This window comes from Ailuropoda melanoleuca, chromosome 1 (genome assembly GCF_002007445.2).
Source record: "Ailuropoda melanoleuca isolate Jingjing chromosome 1, ASM200744v2, whole genome shotgun sequence".
Taxonomy (NCBI): domain Eukaryota; kingdom Metazoa; phylum Chordata; class Mammalia; order Carnivora; family Ursidae; genus Ailuropoda; species Ailuropoda melanoleuca.
In genome coordinates, this window is record NC_048218.1 from 9,948,174 (window position 1) to 9,966,239 (window position 18,066).

At 46.5% G+C, this 18,066-nt stretch overlaps 1 long non-coding RNA gene across 2 annotated transcripts; it reads left to right on the plus strand.

Annotated features, from left to right (window-relative positions):
* The first annotated feature begins 12,782 nt into the window (after positions 1-12,782).
* Positions 12,783-17,250, plus strand: LOC117802377. Of its 2 annotated transcripts, none has more exons than XR_004625695.1 (3): positions 12,783-12,951; positions 14,763-14,933; positions 16,786-17,250. It is a non-coding gene; the product is annotated as an uncharacterized LOC117802377 (long non-coding RNA). The 2 variants fall into 2 exon arrangements; XR_004625700.1 differs by having other exon boundaries at positions 14,838-14,933.
* Positions 17,251-18,066: the final 816 nt, after the last annotated feature.

Genomic DNA, 18,066 nt, shown 5'->3' on the forward strand with positions numbered 1-18,066 from the left:
CTTCCTCCGTGACAGTCTAAATTAGGTTTAAAATTCTTCCGTAATTCTACTGCAGGTATGGTTACTGAGAGAAAGATCAAAGACCTCAAAAGTTGTTCTGTCTAGTTTCCTCTTCTAAATAGATTGTTATGCATTCTGCCACTATGCAGAGCATTCTTTATACACGATATATTATTTTAAATCATTTAATAATCTCAACAACCCTGGGAGGTGGTCACTATCCTGGAGTGGAAATAGGGAATGTCACAGAGTGAAATGCGTTGGCATGGAGCTGGATTAAATTGTGAGCTGTGAATTTGACTCTTTAATATGACTTTTTTCCTGAAATATTTCCCCTGAGGATAGCTTGATCACTTTCAGGCCCTTGTATTAAAAAAAAAAAAACCAATCATAATAATCATCCGGGGCAGTCATGAAATAAGATGTTGTGCTCCGCTTTTCCCCCAGCTTTATTGAGATGCAATTGACGCATCACATTATGTAAGATTTAAGGAGTACGGGGTGATGATTTGATGCACACGTATATGGCGAAAGGATCACCTCAACAAGATAACTTAATACCTCCACCACCACACATAATTACCATTTTTTGGTGTGGCAAGCAACCTTGAAGATCTAATCTCTTAGCAAGTTTCAAGTATACTTCAAGTATATCTTCAAGTCTATTTCAGTCTTGTTAAGTGTAATCACGCTGTATGTTAGCTCTGCAGAACTTACTGATCTCATCACTTTGTACCCTTTGATCAGGATCTCCCCACTTCCCCACCCCCAGCCCCTGGAAAGCACCAATGTATTTTCCGTCTCTATGAATTCAGCTTTGCAAACTCTACACATCCATGAGGTTGTGCTCTGCCTTAATGTGGAACTCTGTTTGGGGATCCTGCCTCCCTCTCCGTGCAGGTGTCTGGCTTCAGCCCACAGCCTCCACCTTGCCGCTCACCATGAAGGCTGCTGCCCAAATCCCACCCTTATTCCTGCCAGCATTCCCAACACTGCTGCTAAGTCTTGTTTCTCTTTTCTCTTGTTTATTTCTTCTTGAAAACAGGGCCAGTTAGTGCCCGGGAATCTCAGGTCCTTCCTGTTCTTTAGCTTGTAAACAATTGCTCCACCAGAAGTAGTGATGAGAAGCACAAGGGCCTTCCTCAGACCCTGTACAGTAGCCCTAAAAACCATAAAACATTCTGGAAAGATCCCAGTGCCAAAGGTGTTCTTGGTGGAGTGGAGGTCTCCGTGGCGCCTGGCACTCTTAACATGTCCAAAGGCAGCGGGTGGGGCTCTGGGGAGCCCTGGCTGCAGGTGTACGGTCCTGGCTTTCTTCTTACTAGCTGTCTGACTTGGGGCAAGCTACTTAACCCCTGTGTGCCTTGGTCTCCTCTTCCATGGCATGGATCCTTCTACTAGGGATGTTATGAGTCAATCTGTACAAAGTATAGCTGATCCTCATTATTTGAGGATTCAAATACTTCGTAAAGTTTTTTTTCTTTATTTGTATACATATGCAACCCTATTTATACATGTCAATATTTGTAACGCAAAAATCAAGAGGGTCCAAAATACTTGACAGGCCCTTTCTCTACTGAGACTGGGATGGCAACTTTCTTGCCAAGAAAAGTAAAGAAAAGAAAAGAAGAAAAGAAAAGAAAGAAAAGAAAAGAAAAGAAAAGGAAAGAAAGAAAGAAGAAAGAAAGAAAGAAAGAAAGAAAGAAAGAAAGAAAGAAAGAAAGAAAGAAAAAGAAAGAAAGAAAAAGAAATACATCTTTACCCTCCAGCTGTAAGATTCCCTCTGGTGGGCTCCGGACTCCATCTGCAAATGGAAGTCAGCTTTTCTTAAAAGCCCATTTTGTATTTAAGCCCCTGATTTCTCAGATGACACTCACAGCATTTATTAACATACAGGATTGTCTTTAAACAAAATTTCAAAATAAGCCAAGGGAAGACCAGCTAGACCTTCTTCCTCTTTTACTTGCACTTGGTTTCTGGGTGTCTTTGGACAACTTGCCCAGCTTTACTATGAGGGAGTGGTCCCTGCCCTGCCCTTACAAGGTTATTTGGGACCAAACAAGAAGTCTGTGTGGACAAAACCCAGAAACTGCGGACACAGCAAAGGTAAGGTGTCGGCATCAGACTGTCAGGGCTCAAAGGCAGTGGCATCCAACCCCAGCCATGCATCACGACGACAGGGGTACAGGGGGCATGTCACAATGAAAGGCCTCCTGGCCGTGTCTCCAGAAACAATTTATCTAACTGGTCAGACTGGAAGCCCTGGTGTCTGTTTCATTCGTTCTACAGGAATGTCTCACGTTCTTCCAGGTTTAGGAAGACCGCCTTGAGGATCACATCTATACCTTCGTGTGAACTTGGGTCAACTACCACTCCAAAGACCATTTACACTCTAAGTCCCTACCTCTATTTGGGGAATAAAAGCTTCACACCCCTGAACATGTTAAAGCACCCAAGAGCAGGTGAGAAACTATTTTTCAGGAGAAAGTCTTTGACAGTTCCCTGAAGTTATCCCACCTGGGACCTTTGATGAAATATCTGTTGACGATATGGATGTTTATAGCGGAGGAATGAATAAGGAACTTGGTGGGTGTGAAAGCAATGTAGACACAGGGTGGTCAGAGGGGGAGGAAATTCCAGATTGTTTGGAGGAGTGAGAAAAAGGGTGAACAGCTAGATTTCAAAGCAACCCTATTTGGAGAAGATTTCATATTTTGGGGATATAATTATTCTTGCTTGTAAATCTCAGTGGTTTCTAAGGCATTATTGGTCTCCATCTGTCTGGTGCACCTATGTGCATTACATCTGAACAAATCCAGTTGGCTGAGTGCAGGGGCATTTGATATACACAAAACTTGAAAGCTGTTTTATAAGCCTGTCTTTACACCAGGAAGTTGAATTTTCCCAGAATCATACTGGCTCACGTTTCAATAGAAACTCAGAGCTCACAAAATACGGGTTACAGGTTGCATTTTTCTACCCCTGGCTAACTGATTCTTGCCTTTTTTTTTTTTTTTTTTTTTTTTTTTTGCTTTTGCTTTAAGCGTGTGTACACTGCTATAAATTCAGGTGGCAGGTCTCCTAGGTCAAGATAAAGAGCTGTTTCACCTCCCCGAGGACTTTGGGGGCTTTTTTTTTTTTTCCAGTTTTCTTTCATGGGATTTGAAGGCATAATGATTACACTGCTGTAAGCTGAGCAGTTTCTGAAGTCACAGAACGCAGCTCGCGACCAGGCACCTGCCTGGAATAGGAGCTTACGCACTAGTCAACAGCTGGGAGTCAGCGGAGAGAAAGACCCGGGCTCCGTCTCTGGGAATATGGAATGTGCAAGTCAGCCAAAAAAAAGTTGATCCGCCATCCCCCTTTTAGGGTTGTAGCAATAAGACGAGCTAGCTGGATGTTTTAATTATGACAAGGCACCATAATCGCAGTCCCCAAAAGGCACGTGGTTAGAATCCAGGAGATTCCTGGGGAAAAAATCGTATTTTTATATTCATGAAACTCAAATTTGGCAATTTCTCAGTAATGAATGTAAGGAACAAACTATTGCAATAATTGTAGCTGGGGCTTTATCCCCACCAAAAATCAGAGGCATTTTTTTATCTTGTTTCACAGGTGATTTAACTTAAAAAAGGTCATTTCCATTTATCGCTACTTGGAAATTTCAGTAGTTATCAGACCTGCCTTTGGAGTTTATGTCATGGGCTCATAAAGAAATACATACATTGTTCCTTCATTTCTTCTTAATCACACATTTCTTCTTCTTGTCTGCTAATTGCATTTCGGTATAATTGGCTTGCCTTGAGATTCTATGCATTTTATCTTAGGCATTGAGAGTGTTCAGAGAGGGCTCACCAAGCTATCAAAGGAATCCATAGCTCAGAAAAGGTCAAGAACCCTTAAGCTAGAATTTGTTTCTTGGTGGCATTATATTTATCTATTTTTTTAAGATTTCATTTGTTTCACAGAGAGAGCACAGGTAGGGGGAGCAGCAGACAGAGGGAGAGGGAGAAGGAGGCCCCCGGATGAGCAGGGAGCCAGCTGCGGGTCTCGATACCAGGACCCTGGGATCATGACCCGAGCTGAACACAGCCACTTCACCAACTGAGCCATGCAGGCACCCGTCTGAGTGGTACTTTAAATGAAACCTATACGTGTATCTTAAGAGGGGTACAGTTACACAGGTAGGTTGATCTGTCAAAATAACACCCTTAATAAAAACAAGCTAAATGTCCTCACACCGAGACATGGAGAGACAAACTGTGTTGTACCCATACAAAGGAATATGCCTCAAAAAAGTTGGGCTATCGATACGTGCAACCACATGGATGAGTCTCAAATGCATTATGAAAAATGGAGGACGCTAGACTCAGAAAGCTCCGGAACATATCAGTCCATTTATCTGGCGCTATTTCCAAGCCAAAACCATACAGGCAGAAAACAAACCAATGGTTGGCTGGGGGCAGGGAGTGGGGGTGTTGCTGGCACAGGGGCAAGGGGATTTCTGGAGATGATGGAATTTTTGTATTTCAATGTACGTAGATTTACCTTCAAAATACTACAAACACGACCCATACGCTAGTTGCCTGAATATCCCCTATCTCCCAGCTCTCCCTAAAGATGCAAGTGTCTGGCAGCCCCATCCTGAGCACGGAGGGCAGCCCCGCATCTTTCCCGTTCCTCCTTCTATGGCAGGCTCCCCTGCCCGCTCTGACCCCCAGCTCCCATGTCTGCCCTGCCCCTCGCCCATCTCCACCTGCTGGATCTCCTTTTCCTCATCTTCGCCTCTTTTCCTTCATTTCCAAACACATCATCACACAGAAGGTAGTTGGCTATGTAATTTATAGCCCAAACTTGTACACTTTTAAAAGTGAAGGTGATTGTGCTCAGGCTACAGGTGTAAACCACGAGACTAACCCAGGAAACAAGGGCCCACAGCTTCATGGCATGGGAGATGTTTACTTAAGAATCAGGGCTAATGATGGGCACTGGGTTACGGGGTTGGTGACATCAGAGCCATACAGGACCAAAAAAAAAAAAAAATTGAAATCTCGCTCCTTAAAGGCATTAGGTCATTGCTGGCCCCAGAAGATGTCGCTGGGTACACCTGCTATTTGTAGCAGGACTGACATGCTCCCTCTCCACCTCGCCCTGAATTCTCCCCCTTAGTTTTCTCACATTCATCCCTAAAATGTCCAGCAACAGGCTTCGGTGGCTCAGCTCTTTTTCCTGATAGGAGCCTTCTCTCTGCTCCCGAGCTCCAAAATACAGGCGGTCACACTAATGCCTGACACACCATGAGAGTGGACCATCTCGTTTCAACCTTTGAGACCTCCATGAGGTTCCTGAAATGACTATCCCCATTTTAAAGCTGAGCAGGTTGAGATTGAGGTGTCAAATACCCTGGGTAAGTGGCAGAACCAGGAGTCCGAACCAGGTCTCTCAGGCAACACAGGCGACCTACAAACTCCTACATCTGGCCATACTTCGGCTTGCCTCACCCAAGGGCACCTAGGGCCAATGTCAGGCACGTGCTTGCATGTGTCTGCCTACCGCCTGCCTGATTTAATTGTTTAAACAACCAAATTAACTCAGCAGCTGACAAATAACCTGGTGATTTCCATTGCATTCAAACCTCAGGAGCTTAAATAATCAGTAAAGTTCCGTATGAGCTCATGAACATAGGCTCAGGGATCAAGAAAACATTCCCGCTCTTGGCTTCTCAAGTCATGATGACCTTGTTCTGAAGTTCAAAGTCATTTTCCGTCTAGATTTTAAAACTCAGTCTTGACACCACACCAGGTTACTTCTCTATGACTCCAGACCTGTGAATGCAAACTGAAAAAGGTGGATGGAAGATTCATGTTTTCATTTCCTAGCCAGTGGGCATAGGTTGGAGAGTTAGAAATGCCTCTGAGGCAGGTTTAAATTTTTCCATTTTATCCAAATGCTTGAGAACAGGAAGAAACCATCGTGGTTTTATGGAACCGCCAGTCCCCCCTTTTCTAGAGGATGTGTTGACTGGCTGGAAGGGAGGAACATGAAATGTATTTTTCCATGGAAATGATTTGATAAATGGAGAGTAAATATCCAAAGAGCTCCTTCGTGTGAGTCCTGGGGAAAGAGAGCCAAAGAAGCAGGGAAGGAAGAAAGAGAGTTCCCTTCTCCTTTCCCAGATCAGAATTAACCTACCACAAATTCTGAGAAAATGAATGAGTTTCTAGAATCTTCCCACACTCTCCTGCACTCTTCTCCAAGATCCCAGTGTTATTCTTGGGAAGTCCTAGGCTCTTGGTTTTCTCCTACACCATGAGGCCTCCCAGCCCACCCTGTCTCCCTTTCCCTCTTGATCCCAACCACCCACCATCCCCCTCACACCTCAACTCTTATCCTTTTAGTGGTGGGTAAGTTCTATCAGGCGCTTGGAAGCAGGAACAGCCAACCCATAGTGCTAGCCGAGCGCCAAGCACTGTCTTAAGTACGGAACATACATTAACTCGTGCAATTCTTACAATAACCTTCCAGGGGAATGCTGTTATTACCATTTCACACTGAAGATGAAGAGACTGGAACAGAGAGAGCAAGAGATTTGCCCAAGGGCACCCCATTGCAAAGCAGCAGAGCCCAGCCACAGACCCAGACAGCCTGGCTCCAGAGTCTGTGAACTTAACCCTATGAACTTAACCCTTCCTAGAATTCGGGAAGCATGTGCCTAGTGCCAGGCACTGGGCAGTGTGGGTGCGTCTTTAGCCCTGCGATATGCCCTGAGACCTACGCTGTACCAGTCACTTTGCTGGAGCTGGGGACACAGGGGTGGCCCATGCCCAAATGGATCCACACTCTTGGAAGGCCTCAGACAATTAGCCAAGCCATGACAACACAGAGGAAATAAATGTTCTGTTAGAACCGTGCAGGGAGGGGTGCCCAACCCTGACCTGGGGCTGGGTAGGTGTGGAGTGAAGCTTGGTCACGTCTAGGGTACACCTGAAAGAGGAATAGAAATTTCGCTGGTCAAAAAAAAAAAAGAAAGAAAGAAAGAAAAAGAAAAGGTAGGAGATAGCATTCCGGGCAGAGGAGTGAGCATGAAAAAACTCAGGGCAAGAAGTACATCAGGAAAAAAAATCGTCTAAGTGAGGCTGGAGCTGAGCATGGATGGGTGGAGGTGGGGCGCCCATACAGTGAAGGGCAGAGAACCCCGCAGAGGTAGGCAAAGAGCGGGCACTGAAGGGCCCTGCGAGCTCCATTGGGAAGTCTGGGCTTTATCCAAAGAGCACTGCGGCGTCCGGAAGGGGTGTCTGCTGGGGGCAACATGAACTGAGTGCGCGTAGAGAGAGCGCTTGCAGGAACGGGTTGGAAGGATGTGGCCATGGTCCAGGATAGGGTCCACTCTCTGCAGATCTAATGTAACGGCTTCCTGGCACATGGAGAGCTCCAAGCTGGAAGTCTGGGGCCCTAACAGTGGTTCTGGGCTCAACATCGAAGGGTGACAGAATCGACGATATTTGAAAAGGGCTCACCCAGCTGTAGGGCTGTGATTTTCCAACACTAGTTCCCAATGGAGGCTATTGTGTCCCCCCGCAGGGGACATTTGGCAAAATCTGGAGGGATTTTTGATTGTCAGAGCTTGGGGGAGTATCCTGGATAGAGATAGGGGTTGAGTGCTTCAAGGCACAACATTGGCCCCCCGCACAAAGAACGATCCAGCCCAAGACGCCAGTAGTGCCCACGTTTAGAAAGCCCGCACTGCCACACAGACGACTCAAATGAAGCAACCTATAAACGGTTCAGAACAAGCTTCCCATGGGACAAAGGAGGAACAGTATCCTCCCAAGAGGCTAAATTCAAAAAGTAAAAAAAGGTAATACAATTCTCTAAAAATATTGCAAGCAGAAAAATAAACAACATCGTATAAATGAGCCTGCCCCCGTGCTGGACCCCAAGTCCAGTCTTCAGCTTCCTGACTTCTGGAACAAGCCAGCCATGGGGGTTCCTTCCTGCTCCCTCCTGTGGGGGCTGCACGGCAGGCCCCCCCCCCACCTGGGAGCCTCAGGTGTTCGCCTGATAAATGCAAACAGGACAAAATGAGTTGATGGCGTGCTGGTCTATCACAGACACTCAGTAAACACCCGTCTCCTTTCCACTCCCCTCCTCCCTATAGTCTGGAACATGAGATGAAGGAGTGTCTAGGAAGGTGAACTTTCAGCCAATCTAGAACTCACCTCTGGGATCTGGGCAGAGGGGGACAGTGCTCCCCAAGGGAGTAGGTGTCCACGCCCCAAGGGTGAAGGAAGTAAATACAAGAACATAGTGAGACATTTTTTTATTATCAACACTCTTTCATACGTATTTTTGCATATGTTATACAGTATAACCTTCTCTTACTAATATATGAAATCTATGAATAAAATATTTATATATATTGTTTTAAAGATTTATTTTTAAGTAATCTCTACACCCAACGTGGGGCTCAAACTTACAACCCCAAGATTAAAAGTCACACGCTCTACCCACTGAGCCAGCCAGGTGCCCCTGAATAAAATATTTATATATATAAATGTGTGGTTAACATTTATTAATTAATATATTTACATATATTGGGATAATGGAAGTTTACCTTCAAAAATTGTTTTTGCTAATGGGGTGCTCAGTCAAAAACTGTTGGCACTGATGGTAGACCATTAGCATGGGCTCTAGATTGGGGTGATTCAGGGAGGAATTGACTTATCCCAATGCCTTAAAAAAGTATTTTTAGACCAAAGGTTTCTACCCTCCCCAAATTCAACTCCTTTTCTTCAGGAACTTTCTCAGCTTCTGGCAAATAGAGACTTGAAATAATTGTGCAGATGATCTGGATTCTCAGCACTCTGCCGGGTCCATTTCTAGCACAATCCTGGGGCCTCACTCCCCTTTGCCAGGAGAGACGCTCCACCCTTCACTGCAAGGAGGGTCACCCTTCTGCCCCCTTAGGTTGAGAGGAGCCTGCATTAAAGGTGCTGCCTCCTGGCCAGAGCCGGAAAGGAATGTTGTATTTATCAAGCCCTTCTCTCCCCTTTCCCACATTCCCAAAGAGGCGGTAGGTACCGCTCTGCTCGCCAGGGCGGCTGGATGACTCCACACAGAGATAATATCAATACACAGTTACAAGGGGAGTGGGTGAGGGTGGGAGTGGGTCATCTCTGCAAATGCCTTTCTAGTGTAGCTTTGACTTTTGGATCCTGTACATTTCATTTATTATATTAAAATGTTTTAAATATTAAAATTGAAAAATTATTTTGCCAATACGAAAATAATAGTTTTTGAAAGAGGTTAGCAATTCAGATTTCCAAATCTTTGTCCCTCCTGAACTTTACTTGTAAACTCTGGATTTTTCTGATGACCTTTCTTCTTCATAAATCAATGGCATCTCTATCACAACACCATACTGGCTGGTAGCCCCTTCTTGTGAAATTTACACAGCTGATATGCACCCTAGTTCTTTAAAAAGGCTCAGTCTCCCCCTTTAATCTTTCCTGAGGCCAGCCGTGATCTGGTTTCAGTGAACCTTGTTTTGTTCCAGAACTCACCTGTGCAATGCATTTATTCTACAGGGAAGCTTTTCAATGGACCCACCACCTGATCCTTCCCTGGTATCCATAGGCTCTGAGAGGTCAGAATCCTGTTTTCTTCCACTGTGGCGACTCTCCCTTCAGAAGTCTTTCTGAAGGCCGGCTGGCTCATTAGGAGAGAGGATCGTATATCCAAGGTGTGTAACCCCTCCTTTCAGGACATGTCCACCTGTAAAGGGGTTTTGGCAGGTGACCAACTTCCAGGAATTTGCTACCTTGATCATGGGGCCCAAACTCCCCGGTCTTGGGGTCAGCCCATGGAATTTATGACGCACCTCGCTGTATCAGGCAGGCTGGCAGGACTCCACTGGGCCCAGATAAATGGAATCAAACCCCTCCCCGTACTTCCAGGGGCTGGCCCTCAGCCAGCTCGCTTGGGAGGTGATATGAGGCAAAGAGGGTCCAGAGTCCTGGCTGGATCCATGGGAGTGAGCAAAGAGGGGACTCGGTGCAGAAGGAAATTCAACATCGTGTTCAGGAGGGAGATCTCCTTCTCTATAGGACTTGAGTGACATGTAATGTCATCAAGGGACACGTGAGCACCAGAAGTCTTCCCCTGGGGACAGCATGAATTTTTTTCATTGAAATAATTTCAAAGTGCAATAGTTTTACTGATGTCAAAGCAGCTGGCCATTAGCACTGGAAATACGGCATAAGGGCACCTTTGTAAGTTCCTAATAATGAAGTAACCAAATTGGCTTGTTCTCATGCACGAATGAAGACTGTTTTATGGACACATTGAATAAAGCTTGTGATGGGAACCAAAATTTTAGTCTGTCAACAGGTTTTTCTCTTGAGTAGGGGTGAGATTATAAAAAAACGTATGTTGGCCTCTGCCCACGGTTCCCTGCACAGAGCTCCTGAAACCCTTGTAAATCCCTAAGTGATGAGGGAACTAGGAGCATCCTTTGTTCTAAGATTTGGTCTTTGACCCCAGTTCCTGACACAGGGTCCTGAAACACTTGTAATTTCCTGGGTGATCAGAGTGTCTTTTGTTCTAATGAGGTGACTCTGGGAGGGCTCCTGCCTGGGCTCCTGGATGGGGGCTGGTGACCAGAAGGAAGGAGTCATGATTAGAAGTTTGGAATTTCCAGCCCACCCCTCACTCTCTTGAGAAAGGAGAAGGGCTGAAAATGGAATTAATGATTGCCCATACCTACATGAGGAAGCCTCCATAAAAATCCCAATGGTACGGGGTTCAGAGAGCTTCCGGGTTGGCGACCATGTAACGCACCTGAAGAGGGCATGGAAACTCAGCCCCCTTCCAACATACCTTGCCCTGTGCGTCGCTTCTGCCTGGATGTTCACCTGTGCCATTTATCATATCCCTTTATGATAAACTGGTATGAATAAGGAAGCTGTTTCCTTTTCTGTGAGCCACTCTAGCAAATTAATCAAACGTAAAGAGGAGGCTATAGGAACCTCTGATTTATAGCCCGTGGGTCAGAAGCACGGGTGACCACCTAGACTTGAAATTGGCATCTGGAGTGAGGAGCCATCTCATGGCACCGAGCCCTTAACCTGTGGGATCTGACGCTGTCTCCAGGTAGACGGTGTCAGGATTGGGTTACATTGGAGGGCACCCAAGCTGCTGTTGCAGAACTGCTCGGTGTGAGGAAAACCCTCACAGGTTTGGTGACCAGAAGTGTCCGAATTGAAGTTTTCTGAGTGAAAGTAAAGTAAACACACAGTGAGAGAAATGGTTTGTTTCTGTTTTCTGACTCAATGGGACACTGTAAATAAGTTAGACATAAGCTCTGGTTTAACAACCTAGAAGACGTAGACGTAAAAGCTTGGGATGTGAGTGGTATAATACCATAGAGGAGGATCTGACATCTAGCAAATTTATCTATGCATTCACCCTCTGACCCAGCAATCCCACTTCTAGAAATCTCTCCTAAAGATACACTGGCGAAATGCAATGGGGCTGTACACACGAGGCCTTACAGGAGAGCTGTTTCTAATAGCAAAGGGCAGGAAACAGCCCAAATGTCCATCAACAGGGAATGGCTGGACAAACTAGAAACGGGTTGAATTAACTCAGGCCTAGGTACACAGTGGAATGTAGACATGAATGAGGAATAGTTCCCTATACTACTCTGGAGTGATTTCCAGGAAATAGCATTGACCAAAAAAAGCAAGATACAGAAAATAATAACAGGCACCCATATTAATAATGTTACACTTAAAACTGTCCCTTATTTCACCAGAAAATAAAGCCGGGGGGGGGCGGTTATCCCAGAATACCAAAGGATCGCAATTCAGGACAGGAAACCTATAGCAAAACCACTGGCAAGTCTACAGAACAAGGAGAAGACCGCTCTTTTAATAACGAAAAGGGACTGAGGAGAGGGGCTGTTATCAGCAAAAAGTCCATGGGAGCAAACTGGGGGTTTGAAGTATAGCAGCTTCTCATTGGCTGAGCTGTGACTGTCTCTCATTGGCTGGGCTGTTGCCGAGGGAGAAGAAAACCTTCCTTCCTCCCTCTGGGGTAGTAAAGTAGTAAGGCACCTCTCTTCCTGCTGGAGTCAGTGACACGCAAGTGGTAGGGCGCGAGTGCTCCCCCTGCTGGCCTCACAACGCCATTGTCGTGAGATTAGTGGTAGTCTACTGTAACCATCATTTCCAGGCTCTGGCCCCTAGAGCAACCATCTAGTTATTTCTTTTGTGGCGACATGATGCTTTCTTTGAGTATTATTCAACTACCCAGGAGAGCTCTTCAGAGGAAAGGTTATAAAGAGACTGATAGTGTCTTATTACCCAGGCTTGTTCACCTGGGGCATTTCATGAGACCCTAAATGGCAAGGGACTAGGAGGATGAAAGAAGTGAATATATGTGCAATTCTTTAGTTACAACATTTGCAGCCTAAAATCGATCTGAACCCCTTACCTTGCATCTGGAAAGAAGTGCAGTGTGCTCACTGGTGTTTCAGTAAATTTCCAGGAGTAAGAGTCGTTCCTATGGTTACTGTGGCCCCCACCCCCAGTCTGAGTCTCATCCATCTAAACTGGTTTAGTCCCATTCCCCTACCCCGAGTCAGGCTGGATTCCAGAACTCACACCTGAGTCAATCAACAGGTGGTATCTTCCCACCAGAGATTAGTTCAGCAATGGCCCTGTTGGGTGATAGCTGTGAAAGGAGGTTGGGGTGCGGAGGGGGTAGTTCTGGGGAAAAAACTTTTCTTTTTAGAGAAAACCACAGAAGGAAATGCTCTTCTCTTCCTTAGGATTTTGTCCTGCCTTGAGGTGAGACCTAGAACACAGCACCGATCTCATTAAAGGGCAGAAAGAAGAGAACCATGGGACGTGGAGAGGAAGTCTGACCTGCCCCGAGACTTACAGTTAGGTGAGTCAGTAAATAAGCCACTTGTTTGAGCCAGTCGGAGTTGGGTTTTCTGTTATTTACCGCCAACTGTGTCCTGATACAGGGACCTCTGCTTCATAACCCCACTCCCCATGAAGTCTTGGACTCATTCATATCTCCCCATCAGTGGCTCTTCTCCACTGACGCACATGGGGCAGGCATGGAGCACCCCTCTAACACCCTTCACCCCAAACAAGCGAGTGTCTCCATGGACTACAGGTTTGGTCCATGAAGCCATACTGCACTGAAAAAAAGCCCAAAAGGAACACTTTATTTATTTATTTATTTATTTATTTATTTATTTGCCCTGGGAAGTTCTTTATCTATATTTGCACCCACCTTCTACCATCTTGTCTGGCCCCCTACCCCTTTTCTACGCCATGCAAACAGTGATTAACTCTGGGATGGGGAAGTGGGTGTGAGCAGGGAAGGCACACTGGAGCTCTACATGACTGGAAAGATCTGTTTCTTAATTTGAGTAGTGAATACATCGATATTTATTTTATAACTCGTGAACTCATAAGGATATATTTTATACTCTCTTAGATCTAATATGTAGCTCACAACAAAAAGAATTTAAGAAGCAGCTGGGGGATAAGGTGGGGAGAAAGTGGTAGCTCATCCTCCTTAAAACAAGCCCAGCGAAACGCTGTGGTTCACAGACGGATGAATCGCACTCAGCCCCGCCCCCTTGGGGATGGTGTCCAGCTCCCGTCAGCCCACAGAACAATTCCCAAAGTCCTCAGCCTCAGCCTCCTGTTGTCCAACCCACTGTCTTCTGTTACTGGTGCTTTTCCTGAAACTCCTTTAGCCCCCCAGCACTGCAAGTCCCAGCCCAGAATGGGTGTGACAGTCCTGTGCTCTCTATCTGCCTTCCCGTTCTCTGAACTTGGGTTGGGATGTCATTGCACCATGTGTGTTCCCATAGGCCACAACCACGCTCATGTCCCACTGGGTGCCAGCACCCAGCACCAGGCAGGTCTCGCCCTTGGCGCTCTCCCTTTCCCCCAACTGGGGATCAACCTGGGAGGCAGTAGGTTTGAGAACCCCCTCTGGTCTGCCAAGGACCCTGCACCCCCATGGCACAACAAGGGGCAGCCATGGCTGGGCAGTGAGGGAGTGAGAACGGGGCAAGATCCAAGGCCAGCGTCCAGCCCTATGCTGTGCCTCTAGTGACCACCCTGGACTCCAAGGACTGAGAGCTGAGCCACATTTTTGACTCTGTGGCTTTCATAGGAAGCTCAGTTTTGTGAGTCTTCGGATTCAGTCCAGATTCAGGCCAAGGTTTTGAGACCCTTGGACACCAGGAGGAAACGCAGGGCAAGTGGGACTCAAGTGTGTGTGTCAAGGGAAGGAAGCCTTCCCTGAAAGGCATCACCATGCAGATGATACTGGCTGAGCAGACAGGTAGCTGATGACTCCGGGTTCCCATCAAGAGCTCTGCCCATGGTGGGCAGACTGTGCTGTCTTGTGAGTCCTGTATCTGCCCTCTGGCCCCCCAGAGTGCCTGTCATCTCTAACAGCGATCCAGCAATGGACTTTTGTCACAGCGTCGTGGGGTACTCCGGGCTACCATCCAAGGCACTGCTTTTCTGCCGTGCAACTATTTGGGACACCAATCAGTTATCAGTAGGTTGCTTTTTGAGCGTGGACTCAGGACGGAGAAGCGTTTACCAGGGGCCGTGAGAAACGTCGGCTGACACAGCATCGGCTTCACAGCCGTGTGTACCAGGACGCTTGTACTTGCGTCTTTCTGACCTTCTCCCCTCCCCCCTGACTTTTTTTTCCTCTAGACTCCTTGCTGGTCATGTTGTTTCAATATTCCTGACCAACCATACCTTTCTCTTACATTCAATGGGTCTCCCAAGACTGCCTTCGAAGCCCCAAGGTTACCTTGGTCACAAGAGGGAAGTGATCCTGTTCCTTTTGAGGTCCTACAGACAGCCCGTCTCCTCCGTTCTGTGGTGAGTTTACCAAGTAGACCTCCATGAGTGCATTATCACCCCTGCATCGGCTGCCTGCGGTAACCGCCTTACAAAGACTGAAATAAGGGGTGCTCTCAGTGGGAGTGAATCAGACAGAAGGAAAACTATCTGCTGGGGGGAGTTGGGCGGGCAGAGCAAGGAACTGGATGTGAAGGTCAAGGAAGAAAGAAGGGGCAGAAGTGACGGAGAACTTGAGTCCCTGTGACAGTTCATTTTAGGTCAGGTTGATTGTCATGGGATGCCCAAGTTTTTTCTGGGAGTGTCTGGGAGGGGATTTCTAGAAGAGATTAGCATTTGAATCAGGGGACTCAGTAAAATAGAATCCCCTCCCCAAGGAGGCTCATCTAATCCACTGAGAGCCTGAATAGAACAAAAGGCAGAGGAAGGGGCGATCCAGCCAATTGTGTCAGTGGAGACATCAAACTTCTCCCTCCCTGGGCTCCACACAGAGTGCATTTCACCACCAGCTTCCCTGAGCCTCCAGCCCTCAGACAGCAGCAGGACTCCTCAGCCTCCATAATCCTGGGGCTAATTTGCCATAGCAAATCCCCTTTTCTCTATGTCCTACTGGTTCTTCGTTTCTGAAGAGCCCTGAGGGATACAGTCCCTGCACACCAGAAGAGCAGTGATCTCCACTCACGAACCTAGTGCTGGGAGAGGAGAGGCTGATTTTGCCCTGAAGTAGGGAGACATTCACCAAATGGGAAAGGCTGCTATCTTTGCCTTCCAGAAGCTAGTCACCCCCTGGTAAGTCAGAACCCTGAAGTATCTCCAGTGAACTCAGAGTCCATGAGACGAACTTGAACATGGCTGGATGGGGGGGGGGGGGGGGNGGGGCTGCTGCAGACATGTTGCCATCACAAAGAGTCTGAGGAAGACGTGCAGGTGGAGGGGGGCAGGTAGGACAGATGGAACGAGACCAAGTACAGAGGATCAAGTGAGCTCCCATGTGGGCTCCACCTCAAACTTTTCTGTTACACAAGTCCACCAAATCCTTTTTATTGATTAAAAAGTAAGAAAAGAGAATGCAAAATGGCACAGTCCTGTGGAAAACCTCAAGAAATTAAACACAGAGTTATCACATGACCCAGCAATTCCACTTCTCGGTGTAAAACCCTAAAGAATCGAAACCAGGGACTCGAACACATATTTGTACACCAGCGTTCACTGCCACGTTGTTCACAATAGTCAAAAGGTAAAACAACCCCGGTGCCCATCAACAGATGAAAAGAAAACCCAAATGGAGTCTATACCTACAATGGAGCCTTGTTCAGCCATAATGAGGGATGATGTTCTGACACATGATACTATGTGCATGGGTCTTGAAAACGTTGTGCTCAGTGAAACTAGCCAGACAGGAAAGGACAAACACTGCATGATTCCACTAAGAGGCAGTACCTGGAACAGTCCAATCATAGAGACAAGGCAAACTAGAGGTTATCAGGGGCTGGGGACAGGGGCAGAGAGAGATCTGTTGTGTTATGAATACAGAATTTATTTGGGGGCTGATAATGTTTTAGGTGAAGACAGTGGTGACGGTTATACAATATCATGAAAGTATTTAATGCCACTGGATTGTACACTTACAAATGGTTAAAATGATAATTATTTGGTTATGTATGTCATACTGCAATTTAAAAAAATAGAAACTTATTCTCTCAGAATTCTGAAGACCTGAAGTCCAAAATCAAGGTGTTGGGAGATAAAGAAAAGAGGACCGGAGTTTAGATTTTTTAGTGAAGTTTGCACGATCTACTCTGGTCAACCAAATGTCTTAAGTCGCATTGGAATAAGGTGGGTGATAAATGCATGCATATATACTTACTCCTAGATCCAGCTTGGCATAAGATGGACGAGCTTTGGATGGGTGTGTGGTGTAAGACCTGGAATGGCCCCTACCCGAGGCAGCTGAGCCATCAGACGACCTGGAGGAAAGAGCCAGTTGAGCCAGTCCCCCTTCTCCAACACTGAGCCAAGCATGCAGAACAACAGCTCAAAGCTTCTCTGCTCAGAAGCTGCCAGGCTCCTTCTTTCACTCCTCAGATACCTTGGAAAACATCTTGGGACAGGAATTAAAAGATCTGGTCGTCAGATTATTCTGACGATAGGAATGCCTAAGACCAGTGACTTCCGGATTTTAATCATCTGAGACTTCTATAAATCAGTGACTTTTATAAATGCACCATTCCCAGAAATTCCAATTCAGCAAGTGTAGATTGCGCCTAGGAATCAGAATGTTTAGCACATGACCCCAGGAAATCAAAAGTTTGTGGTCTTTGGAGCCATTGCAATAAATCCTGCATGAGACACCAATTTCCTGATGGAAAGAAATTTTGCTTTGTCAAAAGTTATTAGTTTGTTTTTTCAAACTTGTATCATGACATCAGTTTTATCAATATCAACGCTGTGATTACCATAGTCTTGGAAATCTCATAGTGGCCTCAACCACTGTGGCAAACGGCCACGTAACATACAGTATTGTAGGAGGTTACTTTCCCCAATTATCGATGCACTATGGAATTGTCTTCCTTCTTACACTCAGGGCCATTTGAGTCCTGTTGCAAATGCAAGTGAGGCATCCGGCTTGGGGCCATTGGAGGGTGACAAAACTCCCAAGCTTCACTGTCAGGGAAACAATCAAATCCACCTGTTCTCAGGTGTTGCGACTACAAGACCAGCTCCTGGTCGATGCCGGCGGATTTGAATGTTCTGCGTCAGAATCCATTCTCCATGTCCTTGAACCTGTGTGTTAAGCACTGTGAACTCTTACAAAATCTGGGGAGGGGTTGGAGCTCTCCAGCACAACGGCAGGACTCTGGAAATTTCTAAGCTGTGTGTGGGATGGGGGGGGCCAGTCAGCAGATTTCAGCAGAGTCACCACATCCCTCTCCATCAGCTTCCGGGGCCTTCAGAAGCAGGAAAACAACTTTGCCTCAACATTCCATCTGAAGCCCAGAGCCAATGGCACCAGGCTTCTCACTGTAACCCAAGCCCTTGTGCCTGTGAGGCCGCCATGCCTCCCATTCCATTCCTACGAGGCCGGCTTGCCAAGGGGCACCTGTACTTCTTGAGTCCCTTGATTCCTTGATGAATCTTCTCATCCTGTACTCTT